The sequence below is a fragment of the Eleutherodactylus coqui genome, chromosome 6, assembly GCF_035609145.1.
Source record: "Eleutherodactylus coqui strain aEleCoq1 chromosome 6, aEleCoq1.hap1, whole genome shotgun sequence".
Taxonomy (NCBI): domain Eukaryota; kingdom Metazoa; phylum Chordata; class Amphibia; order Anura; family Eleutherodactylidae; genus Eleutherodactylus; species Eleutherodactylus coqui.
The window spans coordinates 140289976-140303604 of record NC_089842.1 but is presented as its reverse complement, the minus strand read 5'-3'; positions in this window follow the sequence as shown (position 1 = coordinate 140303604).

Sequence of the window (13629 nt, the reverse complement as noted above, 5' to 3'; positions counted from 1 at the left end):
GGCATTCATCATTATATGATAGAGCGACATAAGCAGTGCATTCTTGAAGCATACTTTATGAAAATGGCTTAGAAGAAGAAATGCCGTCAATATTCAAATGAATACTTGAAATACGTATTCATCCCTTCTCCTATAAATGGACAGCTTCCCTTGTCCCTCATTTGTGAAAAGGCATTTTCAAAAATGCATTCAGACAAAGTGGGTAAGCCTATTTCATGTTTCAAAGGTTTAAAGTCAATGTTTGAGAACCACAGCACTGTAGGCAAGCTATTTGGAAAATCTGCTCTCAATGCTGACAAAGACCTCCTTGCTTCCTATAAAGTTTTTTTTTATTAATGGCACAATATGGCAGATCACGTATTATTGGGGAAACACTTGTGTTACCCAGAGTTAAAGAGATTGTCAGTACTATGGTGGGGCCTGTCATGTGTGCCATGGTGAAATCAATTTCTTTGAGTAATGACACTGTTTCAAGAAACATTGATGAGATGGCTGCTAATGTGGAAGAAACGCTTTTGGACGTGTTAAAGTACACAGAATTTGTAATGCAATTTGATGAGTCAACGGTTAGAGACAATGAAGCATTGCTGCTAGCTTACATTTGTTTCATTAATTGGAATGAAGACATAGTGAAGGAACTGTTGTTTAACAGAAATTTAACCACCAACACGAAAGGCTCCTCAATATACAAAAGAGTGGAAGAATTTTTCCAAGAAAAAACATCCCGTTAACTAGTGTACTTGCTTGTGCAACCGACGGAGCTGCATCCACGATTGGTCGATATCGCAGATTTATAGCCCATTTAAAATCTGCTATGCCCGGTATAATGGCAGGCCACTGTGTGATCCATCGGCAGCACCTTGTTGCTAAATATTTATGTGAGAGATTGCATGATTCTCTGCGCTATGTAATTAATGCTGTCAACAAGATAAAAGCGCACTCTTTCAACGAACGTCTTTTGCTCAAGCTCTGTCAGTACCATGACGAAGAATTTGAACGTCTACTCCTACACACTTCTACAAACTTTTTGACACATTAGTCGAGTTTCTTCGGCCGATTGACCCAAGCTTTTTCCAACAATGTGGCTATGAATGTTTTTGGGTGAAAGTGAAGAATTCCTATCCTATCCTATCCCGTGGCAGGAAGTTAAGTTGCTCGTGTTAGCTTTTCTATCTACGTACTTAGTGGAGAGGGGCTTCAGCGTAGTTCCGCAGCTCGTGACAAAAGCGGGAAACAGATTTCAGATATATGTAAGGGGCGACTTGAGACTGTGGTTGACGAAAATAGAACCAGATATCACGAAATTGGCGTCCGCTCATCAGGCCCAAGGCAGCAACTAATGACAGATTGATTGGGGCTAACATTATTATTATTAGTCGAATTTCATTGTTCTTGCATTTTAATTAGTCTTCTGACCATTAAGGATTAAGGTGTATCTTGCATTTTCTTTATACGTTGTACATTTCTGTCGAATGATAAGATTGTATTATTGCTTGCCTCCCCCAAAAAATTATCATCTGCAATAAAACCTATTTATTATTGTATCCACACTTAACCTGTTCTTAAATATTTAGCACCTACATTTTAGCAGCTAACATGTAGCTGACTGCAATACGTCTTTGGTAATTTTTAGAGACATGCTTTCACAATGAATGCTAATCTGGTAAACACTAGAGATGAGCGAGCACCAAAATGCTCGGGTGCTCGTTACTCGGGACGAAATTATCGCGATGCTCGACGGTTCGTTTCAAGTAACGAACCCCATTGAAGTCAATGGGCGACCGGAGCATTTTTGTATATCGCCGATGCTCGCTAAGGTTTTCATTTGTGAAAATCTAGGCAATTCAAGAAAGTGATGGGACCGACACAGCAAAGGATAGGGCAGGCGAAGGGCTACATGTTGGGCTGCATCTCAAGTTCCCAGGTCCCACTATTAAGCCACAATAGCGGCAAGAGTGGGCCCCCCCCAACAACTTTTACTTCTGAAAAGCCCTCATTAGCAATGCATACCTTAGCTAAGCACCACACTACCTCCAACAAAGTGCAATCACTGCCTGCATGACACGCCGCTGCCACTTCTCCTGGGTTACATGCTGCACCCCCCCCCCCCCCCCGCACGACGCAGTGTCCACAGCGCACACCAAAGTGTCCCTGCGCAGCCTTCAGCTGCACTCATGCAACACCACCCTCATGTCTATTTATAAGTGCGGTTGCCATGAGGAGGAACCGCAGGCACACACTGCAGAGGGTTGGCACGGCTAGGCAGCGACCCTCTTAAAAAGGGGCGGGGCGATAGCCCACAATGCTGTACAGAGGCAATGAGAAATATAATCCTGTGCCACCGCCATCAGGAGCTGCACACGTGGGCATAGCAATGGGGAACCTATGTGCCACACACTATTCATTCTGTCAAGGTGTCTGCATGCCCCAGTCAGACCGCGGTTTTTTATAAATAGTCACAGGCAGGTACAACTCCGCAATGGGAATTCCGTGTGCACCCACAGCATGGGTGGCTCCCTGGAACCCACCGGCTGTACATAAATGTATCCCATTGCAGTGCCCATCACAGCTGAGGAAACGTCCGATTAAATGCAGGTGGTCTTCGGCCCACACTGCATGCCCCAGTCAGACTGGGGTTCTTTAGAAGTGTACACATGGAGTTACAACTCTGTGTGGACCGACAGCATGGGTGGGTGCCAGGAACCCACCGGCGGTACATAAATATATCCCATTGCATTGCCCATCACAGCTGAGGTAATGTCATGTTTAATGCAGGTGGGCTTCGGCCCACACTGCATGCCCCAGTCAGACTGGGGTTCTTTAGAAGGAGACACATGCAGTTACAACTCCCTGTGGACCCACAGCATGGGTGGGTGCCAGGAAGCCACCGGCGGTACATAAATATATCCCATTGCATTGCCCATCACAGCTGATGTAACATCAGCTTTAATGCAGGTGGGCAAAAAATTAATTGGATTACACTGTAGGCGAGGGCCCCAAAAAATTGGTGTACCAACAGTACTAATGTACCTCAGAAAAATTGCCCATGTCCAACCAAGAGGGCAGGTGAAACCCATTAATCGCTTTGGTTAATGTGGCTTAATTGGTAACTAGGCCTGGAGGCAGCCCAGTTAAAATAAAAATTGGTTCAGGTGAAAGTTTCAACGCTTTAATGAGCATTGAAACGTATAAAAATTGTTTACAAAAATTATATGACTGAGCCTTGTGGGCCTAAGAAAAATTGCCCGTTCGGCGTGATTACGTCAGGTTTCAGGAGGAGGAGCAGGAGGAGGAGGATGAATAGAATACACAGATTGATGAAGCAAAAATGTCCCCGTTTTTGATGGTGATAGAGAACAATGCTTCCATCTGCGGGTGCAGCCTACGTATTGCTTAGGTATCGCTGCTGTCCGCTGGTGGAGAAGAGAAGTCTGGGGAAATCCAGGCTTTGTTCATCTTGATGAGTGTAAGCCTGTCGGCACTGTCGGTTGACAGGCGGGTACGCGTATCCGTGATGATTCCCCCAGCCGCACTAAACGCCCTCTCTGACAAGACGCTAGCCGCAGGACAAGCAAGCACCTCCAGGGCATACAGCGCGAGTTCAGGCCACGTGTCCAGCTTCGACACCCAGTAGTTGTAGGGGGCAGAGGCGTCACCGAGGACGGTCGTGCGATCGGCTACGTACTCCCTCACCATCCTTTTATAGTGCTCCCGCCAACTCAGCCTTGACTGGGGAGCGGTGACACAGTCTTGCTGGGGAGCCATAAAGCTGGCAAAGGCCTTGGAGAATGTTCCCCTGCCTGCGCTGTACATGCTGCCTGATCTCTGCGCCTCCCCTGCTACCTGGCCCTCGGAACTGCACCTTCTGCCACTAGCGCTGTCGGATGGGAATGTTACCATCAGTTTGTCCGCCAGGGTCCTGTGGTATAGCATCACTCTCGAACCCCTTTCCTCTTCGGGTATGAGAGTGGAAAGGTTCTCCTTATACCGTGGGTTGAGCAGTGTGTACACCCAGTAATTCGTAGTGGCCAGAATGCGTGTAACGCGAGGGTCTCGAGAAAGGCATCCTAACATGAAGTCAGCCATGTGTGCCAGGGTCCCTGTACGCAACACATGGCTGTCCTCACTAGGAAGATCACTTTCAGGATCCTCCTCCTCCTCCTCCTCCGGCCATACACGCTGAAAGGATGACAGGCAAGCAGCATGGGTACCCTCAGCAGTGTGCCAAGCTGTCTCTTTCCCCTCCTCCTCATGCTCCTCCCCCTCCTCCTCAACGCGCTGAGATATAGACATGAGGGTGCTATGGCTATCCAGCGACATACTGTCTTCCCCCGCCTCCGTTTCCAAGCGCAAAGCGTCTGCCTTTATGCTTTGCAGGGAACTTCTCAAGAGGCATAGCAGAGGAATGGTGACGCTAATGATTGCAGCATCCCCGCTCACCATCTGGGTAGACTCCTCAAAGTTTCCAAGGACCTGGCAGATGTCTGCCAACCAGGCCCACTCTTCTGTAAAGAATTGAGGAGGCTGACTCCCACTACGCCGCCCATGTTGGAGTTGGTATTCCACTATAGCTCTACGCTGCTCATAGAGTCTGGCCAACATGTGGAGCGTAGAGTTCCACCGTGTGGGCACGTCGCACAGCAGTCGGTGCACTGGCAGATTAAACCGATGTTGCAGGGTCCGCAGGGTGGCAGCGTCCGTCTTGGACTTGCGGAAATGTGCGCTGACCCGGCGCACCTTTCCGAGCAGGTATGACAAGTGTGGGTAGCTTTTCAGAAAGCGCTGAACCACCAAATTAAAGACATGGGCCAGGCATGGCACGTGCGTGAGGCTGCTGAGCTGCAGAGCCGCCACCAGGTTACGGCCGTTGTCACACACGACCATGCCCAGTTGGAGGCTCAGCGGCGAAAGCCAGCGGTCGGTCTGCTCTGTCAGACCCTGCAGCAGTTCGTGGGCCATGTGCCTCTTCTTTCCTAAGCTGAGTAGTTTCAGCACGGCCTGCTGACGCTTGCCCACCGCTGTGCTGCCACGCCGCGCGACACCGACTGCTGGCGACGTGCTGCTGACACATCTTGATTGCGAGACAGAGGTTGCGTTGGAGGAGGAGGAGGAGGAGGGTGGTTTAGTGGAGGAAGCATACACTGCCGCAGATACCAGCACCGAGCTGGGGCCCGCAATTCTGGGGGTGGGTAGGACGTGAGCGGTCCCAGGCTCTGACTCTGTCCCAGCCTCCACTAAATTCACCCAATGTGCCATCAGGGAGATATAGTGGCCCTGCCCGCCTGTGCTTGTCCACGTGTCCGTTGTTAAGTGGACCTTGGCAGTAACCGCGTTGGTGAGGGCGCGTACAATGTTGCGGGAGACGTGGTCGTGCAGGGCTGGGACGGCACATCAGGAAAAGTAGTGGCGACTGGGAACCGAGTAGCGCGGGGCCGCCACCACCATCATGCTTTTGAAAGCCTCCGTTTCCACAAGCCTATACGGCAGCATCTCCAGGCTGATCAATTTGGCTATGTGCACGTTTAACGCTTGAGCGTGCGGGTGCGTGGCGGCGTACTTGCGCTTGCGCTCAAACAGTTGCGTTAGCGACGTCTGGACGCTGCGCTGAGAGACATTGCTGGATGGGGCCGAGGACAGCGGAGGTGAGGGTGTGGGTGCAGGCCGGTAGGCACTCGTGCCTGTGTCCTCAGAGGGGGGTTGGATCTCAGTGGCAGGTTGGGGCACAGGGGGAGAGGCAGTGGTGCAAACCGAGGCGGTGAACGGCCTTCGTCCCACCTTGTGGGGTGCTTGGCCATCATATGCCTGCGCATGCTGGTGGTGGTGGCTCCCCAGCTGATCTTGGCGCGACAAAGGTTGCACACCACTGTTCGTCGGTCGTCAGGCGTCTCTGTGAAAAACTGCCACACCTTAGAGCACCTTGGCCTCTGCAGGGTGGCATGGCGCGAGGGGGCGCTTTGGGAAACAGTTGGTGGATTATTCGGTCTGGCCCTGCCTCTACCCCTGGCCACCGCACTGGCTCGGTCTGTGCCCACACCCTGACTTGGGCCTCCGCATCCTCGCCCGCGTCCTCTAGGCCTACCCCTACCCCTCAGCATGCTGTGTTACCAGAAGTGCAGAAACAGAACGCTGTAATTAAATGTGCCGCTTATTGGCCTGCGGTTGGAGGCTGACTTCGCTTACGGAACGCACAGCAGAGGCAGGAAAGAATTTTGCGCAAGCCTGCTGTAACACTTAGCTGGCTGCGTATGAATTAGGACAACTACCCCCAGCAGAGACCCAGTACACTTGTGGACAGGAATACAGCGGTGATGTAAGAGGCAACACAGAGGCAGGAAAGAATTTTGCGCAAGCCTGCTGTAGCACTTAGCTGGCTGCGTATGAATTAGGACAACTACCCCCAGCAGAGACCCAGTACACTTGTGGACAAGAATACAGCGGTGATGTAAGAGGCAACACAGAGGCAGGAAAGAATTTTGCGCAAGCCTGCTGTAACACTTAGCTGGCTGCGTATGAATTAGGACAACTACCCCCAGCAGAGACCCAGTACACTGAGGACGGCCACAGGCAGCCCAAATAGATTTTTTTTCCCAAATGTATTTGGAAAGGCCCACTGCCCATATACACTAAATATGTCTTCTGTCCCTGCCTCACCACTACTGGCCCTGGACAATGTAAAATTACTGCACGGCCGATATACAAAAAAAAAAAAAAAAAGTGCAACACTGCAAAAAGCAGCCTCCACACTACTGCACACGGTTAGATGTGGCCCTAAGAAGGACCGTTGGGGTTCTTGAAGCCTAAAATAACTCCTAACGCTCTCCCTATAGCAGCTCCGGCACCAGCAGCACTGTCCCTGATCTCTGTCAGAATGCATCTGTGGCGAGCCGCGGGAGGGGCCGATTTATATACTCGGGTGACACCTGATCTCGCCAGCCACTCACTGCAGGGGGGTGGTATAGGGCTTGAAGGTCGCAGGGGGAAGTTGTAATGCCTTCCCTGTCTTTCTATTGGCCAGAAAAGCGCGCTAACGTCTCAGAGATGAAAGTGAAAGTAACCCGAACATCGCGTGGTACTCGTCACGAGTAACGATCATCTCGAACACTCTAATACTCGAACGAGTATCAAGCTCGGACGAGTACGTTCGCTCATCTCTAGTAAACACTATCAAAGTTTCCAAAAAAAGTATTCAGTATTTTAATTTGTACTGTTGCCTTTGTAAACAAGTTAAACTTTGATTGGGTTTAAACTAGTAAGGCTTGGGGGGGGCGCTGGCCACCAACCCAATACCTAAAGGGGGCGCTGGGCTGAAAAAGGTTGAGAACAACTGACCTAGAGCACCACTGAAAGAAACCTATGTGAGAGGCTCGGAGTGTGCTGCTTTGTCTATGGCACAATTGACAGTTTTATTATGTTTGCCTGAACAAGAAAAGGAAGGTCTGGCAGGCAAACATGATAAAAGGTTTGGTGCTCCCGAATTTCAGTTCCCAGCGGCCTGGTCAGGTGTGGCACCGCTGGTCAAGTGATGCTGGTCAGGTGAGGCTAGTACAGCCCACATGGAACTGGATGCCAGGGAGCGCTGACAGCGGGAAGCCTTTGGAGAAGGTGAGGGAGATCATAGCATAGTATTTTTAGTCAAAATCCACAGGTTTTGACTGTTTTTTGGATGCAGAAATGCTGCAGAATTTGCTCCCTGACTTTTTTGAACCGGCCCTGTACTTTTTATAAGGACAGAGGTAAAATCCTATATAGTGATAAGCTCCGCCCCAGACCACACCCCTCCCTCTGTTACATTGTAATTCATAAATAAAGAAAAAAAAAGATGGCTGGCCCATTGTACAGAACAAGCACTTGTACCTTGTGTCACCTCTATTTCCTCATAGTCTGTAAGCTTTTGTGAGCAGGGCCCTCACCCCTACTGTTAAAATGATTAGTTTAATTCTGTATGTAATGTCTGTACATGTTTCCTCGGATTTATAAAGAGCTTTTGAATATGTTAGTGGTTTACAAAGATGGTTATTAAGATTATTGTTATTATTATGTGTTCTAATTTCATGAATAATACATGTATTTAATACAGACATGTCAGAAGAGGAGACAAGCCGTCTTTAGAAACATGGATTTATTGGGTGATGTTGCATTCATGAGATGCAGCCCCCACTCTAGTTAGACAAGTTGTACCAGTGTGAAACAACATCTCTCATGAAAAGACTGTCACAGCCTGGGGATGTCGCAGCCTGCTTATCAACATTACTGAATGGTCTACTCTTTACTCAAAAGCATTATTCTTTGTTCTCAAAGTCCAGGGGTGTAGCTGGGAATGGAGGGCGGCAGGCAGGGCATGTGCCCCAGATGCAGTCAAGACTAGGGAGGCGGGCAGAGTCTAGAAGTTTAAGATACCAGCTGATGTTGCAGCTTTTATATAGTAAATAAGTCGTATCCCTTGTATTTCAGTGCAACTCAGGGCTCTTTTAGTGGTCAGGAAGCCAGCCACAGGTTTCTCACCTTGGCTTGGAAGGGCTAAGACGGGAACACCCCTTTAAGTTTATATATCATTTTTGGCCCCCTTTATATCAGTTTTGGTGTTCAACTGAGCAATATATCTGCTGCTTCTTCTATGAATTGGATTGCATTCAATTTTTGCCTATGAATTGTTATTCCCCTAGAAGTTATTCACAGTCAGCTTATAATGATACAATTAACCCCTTACAGTCCTGCCTATTTTGCGCTTTAATGACCAGGCAGTTTTTTTTACATTGTTATAAATTTTGAATCACCATATAAGGGCTTGTTTTTTGCAGGACAAGTTGTTTTTTAAGGGCACCTCTTTGTAGTACATATATTAACTTTTATTTATTTCTTTTGGGGGTGGGGGGAGTGGGGGAAAAAAAAACAAATTCAATTTTTATTCTTTTTATGAAGTTCATCATATGGTATAAATGAAATGCTACCTTTACGCCCAATGTCCACGAGCGGGTTTGATTTGCGAATCCCACGTGGGGCACCCGCAAATCAAGCTGCCCATAGGGAAGCATTTAAGACCCATTTACACACAACGATTATCCCTCAAAATTTGTTCAACGATATCTTTTGAGTGATAATCGTTGCGTGTATATGCTACCAACGTTAGCTTTTCAGGTGAACGATGATTTTGAGCTCAGGATAAAAATCATCATTTGGCCGGCCAGCTGATAGCAGGGACTGCACACTGTGATTCATTGTGATAACGTTGTTTTCAGCTGCTGTACTGCAGGCGAACAATGAAGCAGTATGGAGATAACAGACCACCCGCTGTTATCTGTATACAGCAATGGGAACCTCATTTACATGTAAATGTAGCTAATAAGCTACTAATGGGCATTAGTGCCCATTAGTACTTTATGTAAAATAATCGTTCAAACTGTCATTCAAGCTATCCTTTGAACGGATCCCACACTGACGGCTTCCATTGAAGTCAATGGAGACCGGCCGATCCGCGGCACAACCGCTGCTGACACTGCGGACATGCTGCGGATATGCAAGAAAGCAGGTGATTTAAAAAAAACTAAACTGTACTGCGCTTGTCTAACGGCAAGCCGTGAGGACCATGTGCCGTACAGCGAACCTGGAAGTGAAGAGATCCGAGTGGAAGCCGCCGGCAGGAGTATTCAGGTACGCGAGCACACTGGCTGCGGGCAGAGCTAGATTACGTGCATGGAATCCGACTCACCTGTGGACATGAGGCCTTATTCTGTGGGTCAATACAATTACAGGGATCCCCCTCCCTGGATCTTTTCCCCAAGGAACATATTGTATGGGGATTAATTGTGTGCTGCTGGGAATCTCTATTTATTTGAATTACAGGGATCCCAAACTTATATAGTTTTTTTTGTGTTTTACTACTTTTCCACAATAATACAATTTTTTATTTGCATCACCACCTTCCAAGGTTTATAAGATTTTTACATTTCAGGAAAGGGCTGTGTGAGATCTTGTTTTTGGGGTGAGTTGCAGTTTCCATTGGTACCATTTTAACGTACATGCAACTTTTACTTTTGCCAGTATTGGTAATTCTGGCATTTATTTAAATGGCGCTCACTGTGTGGTTTAAATAATATTTACTTTATTTGGGTCAGTAAGATTATGGGGATATCAAATTGATATTTTTCCTACTTTTGCACAATGACTTCTATGCCAGTCTTGACTAGGCCAACATGTTTTTACTGGCCTAGCCTGAAGCCCCTAAGTGACTGCCATAAAAACACATATGCCTAGTCACTAAAGGGTTAATTAAAGGGCTTATCTGAGAAAACTTGTTTTTTGAAAAAGCTTGTTCGGACTGCATTTCCCCCACTTGTGGGCTGCATTCACACGAACGTATATCGGCTCGGTTTTCACGTCGTCCTCCTCTGCAGGGGGGAGAGGATGGAAGAGCCAGGAGCAGCAACTGAGCTCCTGCCCCCTCTCTGCCTCCTCTCTGCCCCTCTGCACTATTTGCAATGAAAGGAGGCGGGATGGGGTGGGGCTAAGTTCTGAGAATTAGCCCCGCCCTCATCCCGCCTCTCCCCATTACAAATAGTGCAGAGGGGCGGAGAGGAGGCAGAGAGGGGGCGGGAGCTCAGTTCCTGCTCCTGGCTCTTCCATCCTCCCCCCCCCCTGCAGAGGAGGACGACATATATCGGCTCGGCGTGAAAACCGAGCCGATATACGTTCGTGTGAATGCTGCCTTACACTGCTGCCATTTTGCTAGTGCCCGATCCTCAGTGGCCTTCACACCTGGGTGCAGAGTGCTGACATCACTGACAGTTGCAGCTAATCACCGGAGGCAGCTGGTGATTGACTGCAGCGGTCACATTGTCCTGGTGTCGGTGACATAATCAGCGCTGCATATCACTTGATGTCCCCTTTGGAACTCACAGTCTAAGTTCACAAATTAGTAGGTTTTTTGGATGTGTGGGAGGAAACCCACGCAAACACAAGGAGAACGTACAAACTCCATGCAGATGTTGTCTTTGGTGGGATTCGAATCCCAAGATCCCAAAGTAACAGTTCAGTAGCGTACATAGAAGAGGTGAGCCCCCATTGCAAAGTGAAAAATTAGCCCATTATTTTAAAGGTGCTGGATTTTTCAACACAGCACTGAAGGGTTTGATGTTTGTTTTCCCCTCCACTCCCTTCTCATGACTATAAAGACATTTCCCAATCCCACTGTTTCCTGCTACCCAGTAGAAAAGGAGGTGGAACCAAACCTCCATGGGCCCTATAGTGGCTGTATGATCTGCCTCTATATGTATGCCTTGGCTAACCACTGAGCCACCATACTACCTTTAACCCCTTCACGACCAATGATGTACCGGTACGTCATGGAGCGTCAGGGTATGTATAAAGAGAGGTTGCGTGGCAACCTCTCTTCATACAGTGCGGGCGTCAGCTGTTTACAACAGCTGACACCCGCGGGCAATAGCCACGAGGCCGATCGTGGCTATTAACCATTTAAATGCCGCTGTCAATTCTCCCCCGCGGTGAGATCGGGGGAGCCGTGCAGGTGTCATGGCAGCCGGGGGCCTAATGAAAGGCCCCAGGGCTGCCCTAACAGACTGCCTATTAAGCCATCCTCGTAGGGTGGCTTAATAGACTGCCTGTCAAAAAGCAGTATGACGTAATGCTATAGCATTACGTCATACTGCAGGAGCGATCAAAGCATCGCATGTTAAAGTCCCCCAGGGGGACTTCAAAGTAATATTTTAAAAAAATCAATAAAGTTTTTTTTAAAGTGAAAAAAAAAAAGTTGTAAAAGTTTAAATCACCCCCCTTTTGCCATATCTATTATTAAAAAATCTAAATAATAAATTAAAAATATGTATTTGGTATCACCGCATCCGTAAAAGTCTGAACTATCAAAGTAGCACATTATTTTTCCCACACGGTGAACATCGTCCAAAAAAAAAAAATAAAGAATGCCAGAAATGCACTTTTTTAGTTACCCTGTCTCCCAGAAAAAATGCAATTAAAAGCGATCAAAAAGTCGTATGTATTCTAAATTGTTATTATCAGAAACTACAGAACATCCCGCAAAAAATGAGCCCTTGCTAAACTAGATCGATGGAAAAATAAAAAAGTTATTGTGCGCACAAAATGATGGCAGAAAATAATTGAAAAAAATTAAATGTCTTTGAAAAAAAAAAGAGGAGTATAGTAAAAAAAAACTACACAAGTTTGGTATCGTAGTAATCGTACCGACCCATAGAATAAAGTTATCATGTCGTTTTTGTTGCCGTTTGTGTGCCGTAGAAACAAGACGCACTAAAAGATAGCGAAATGTTGGTTTTTTTTTTTCATTTTACTCCACTTAGATTTTTGTAAAAGTTTTTCAGTACATTATATGGTACTTTAAATAGCACCATTAAAAAATACAACTCGTCCCACAAAAAACAAGCCTCATACAGCGACGTCGATGGATAAATAAAGGAGTTACGATTTTTTAAAGGGGGGAGGAAAAAACGAAAATGGAAAAAGAAAAAGGGCTGCGTCATGAAGGGGTTAAAGGCTCACGTCCACGGGCATATGGTAAAACTCTGCAGGTGTCCCACAGCGTTCTACCGGTCTGTGTGATGCCGGTTCTGCTGGCTGCGTATGGCAGAGAGCACATTGCGCAGGACCACATATCTTACACACTTTAATTCCTTGTTTTGTTTCATAGCGGTGTTGCATATGTATTTGCATCCATACAAAAAAATAGGGATTATGCTGCGAGGTACATTGAGAAATAGAGCAGGGTGCGATCTATTTCTCACGCGTATCCAAACGCAGTGTTTACAAGCTCATGTGTAATTGGTTGGGTCGGCAGTTCACTGATGGTCTCGGGGAGCAGCGGACCATGCGGTTAGAAGCGTAACTTGAAGCTTCTGGGCCCCAATGCAAAATGTGTATCAGGGCCCCCAACTATAATGCTTTATTCATAGTACTGGGCTCGCTATATGAAGAAATGAGGCCTTATGGGCCCCCTAAGGCTCCTGGTCCCGGGTGCAACTGCATCCCCTATAGTTACGCCCCTGCATGCGGTGCAATGAGGTATGTACAGCATGTAATCCTGCATGTATAGCTAGTATATGTTATACCAGCTGTACATATAATTATATACAGGAGATATCTAGGATATACCAGCATATCACTATATACAGGCAGATATACATCTCTTGTATATAGTGATATGGAGCATGCTGGTATACCCTGGGTATGTCCTGTATATAATGATATATGTTCTACTGGTATAAGTGTAGTGTCCCAGAACATCATTCTGGACCACTCCAAATTGTCATACATGTTTGTCTTATGTGAATGCACTGTGGAAAGCTGTCATGTCTAATTTTCTGTATGTGTGTTGCACAGCTGCAGTGTCTGAAGGGTTAACTACATTAAAATCATTGTTGTAAGTTTGGTTGCATGTATGTTGTACCTATCTTGCTATGTCATGTGACGTGCTGTGCATGAATCTATAAGTATAGGTGATTGGGTTGCAGAGGAGAGTAGAGTCAGTCTTCAGGCTGCTGAAGAGCACCAATCTAACACCTGAGGGTTTGCTAACACAGAGGCGCATGAGGGCACCATCAGCCCTTGTGCAGCTGAAGATGGAGGAGAAGGAAAGACCGCCGG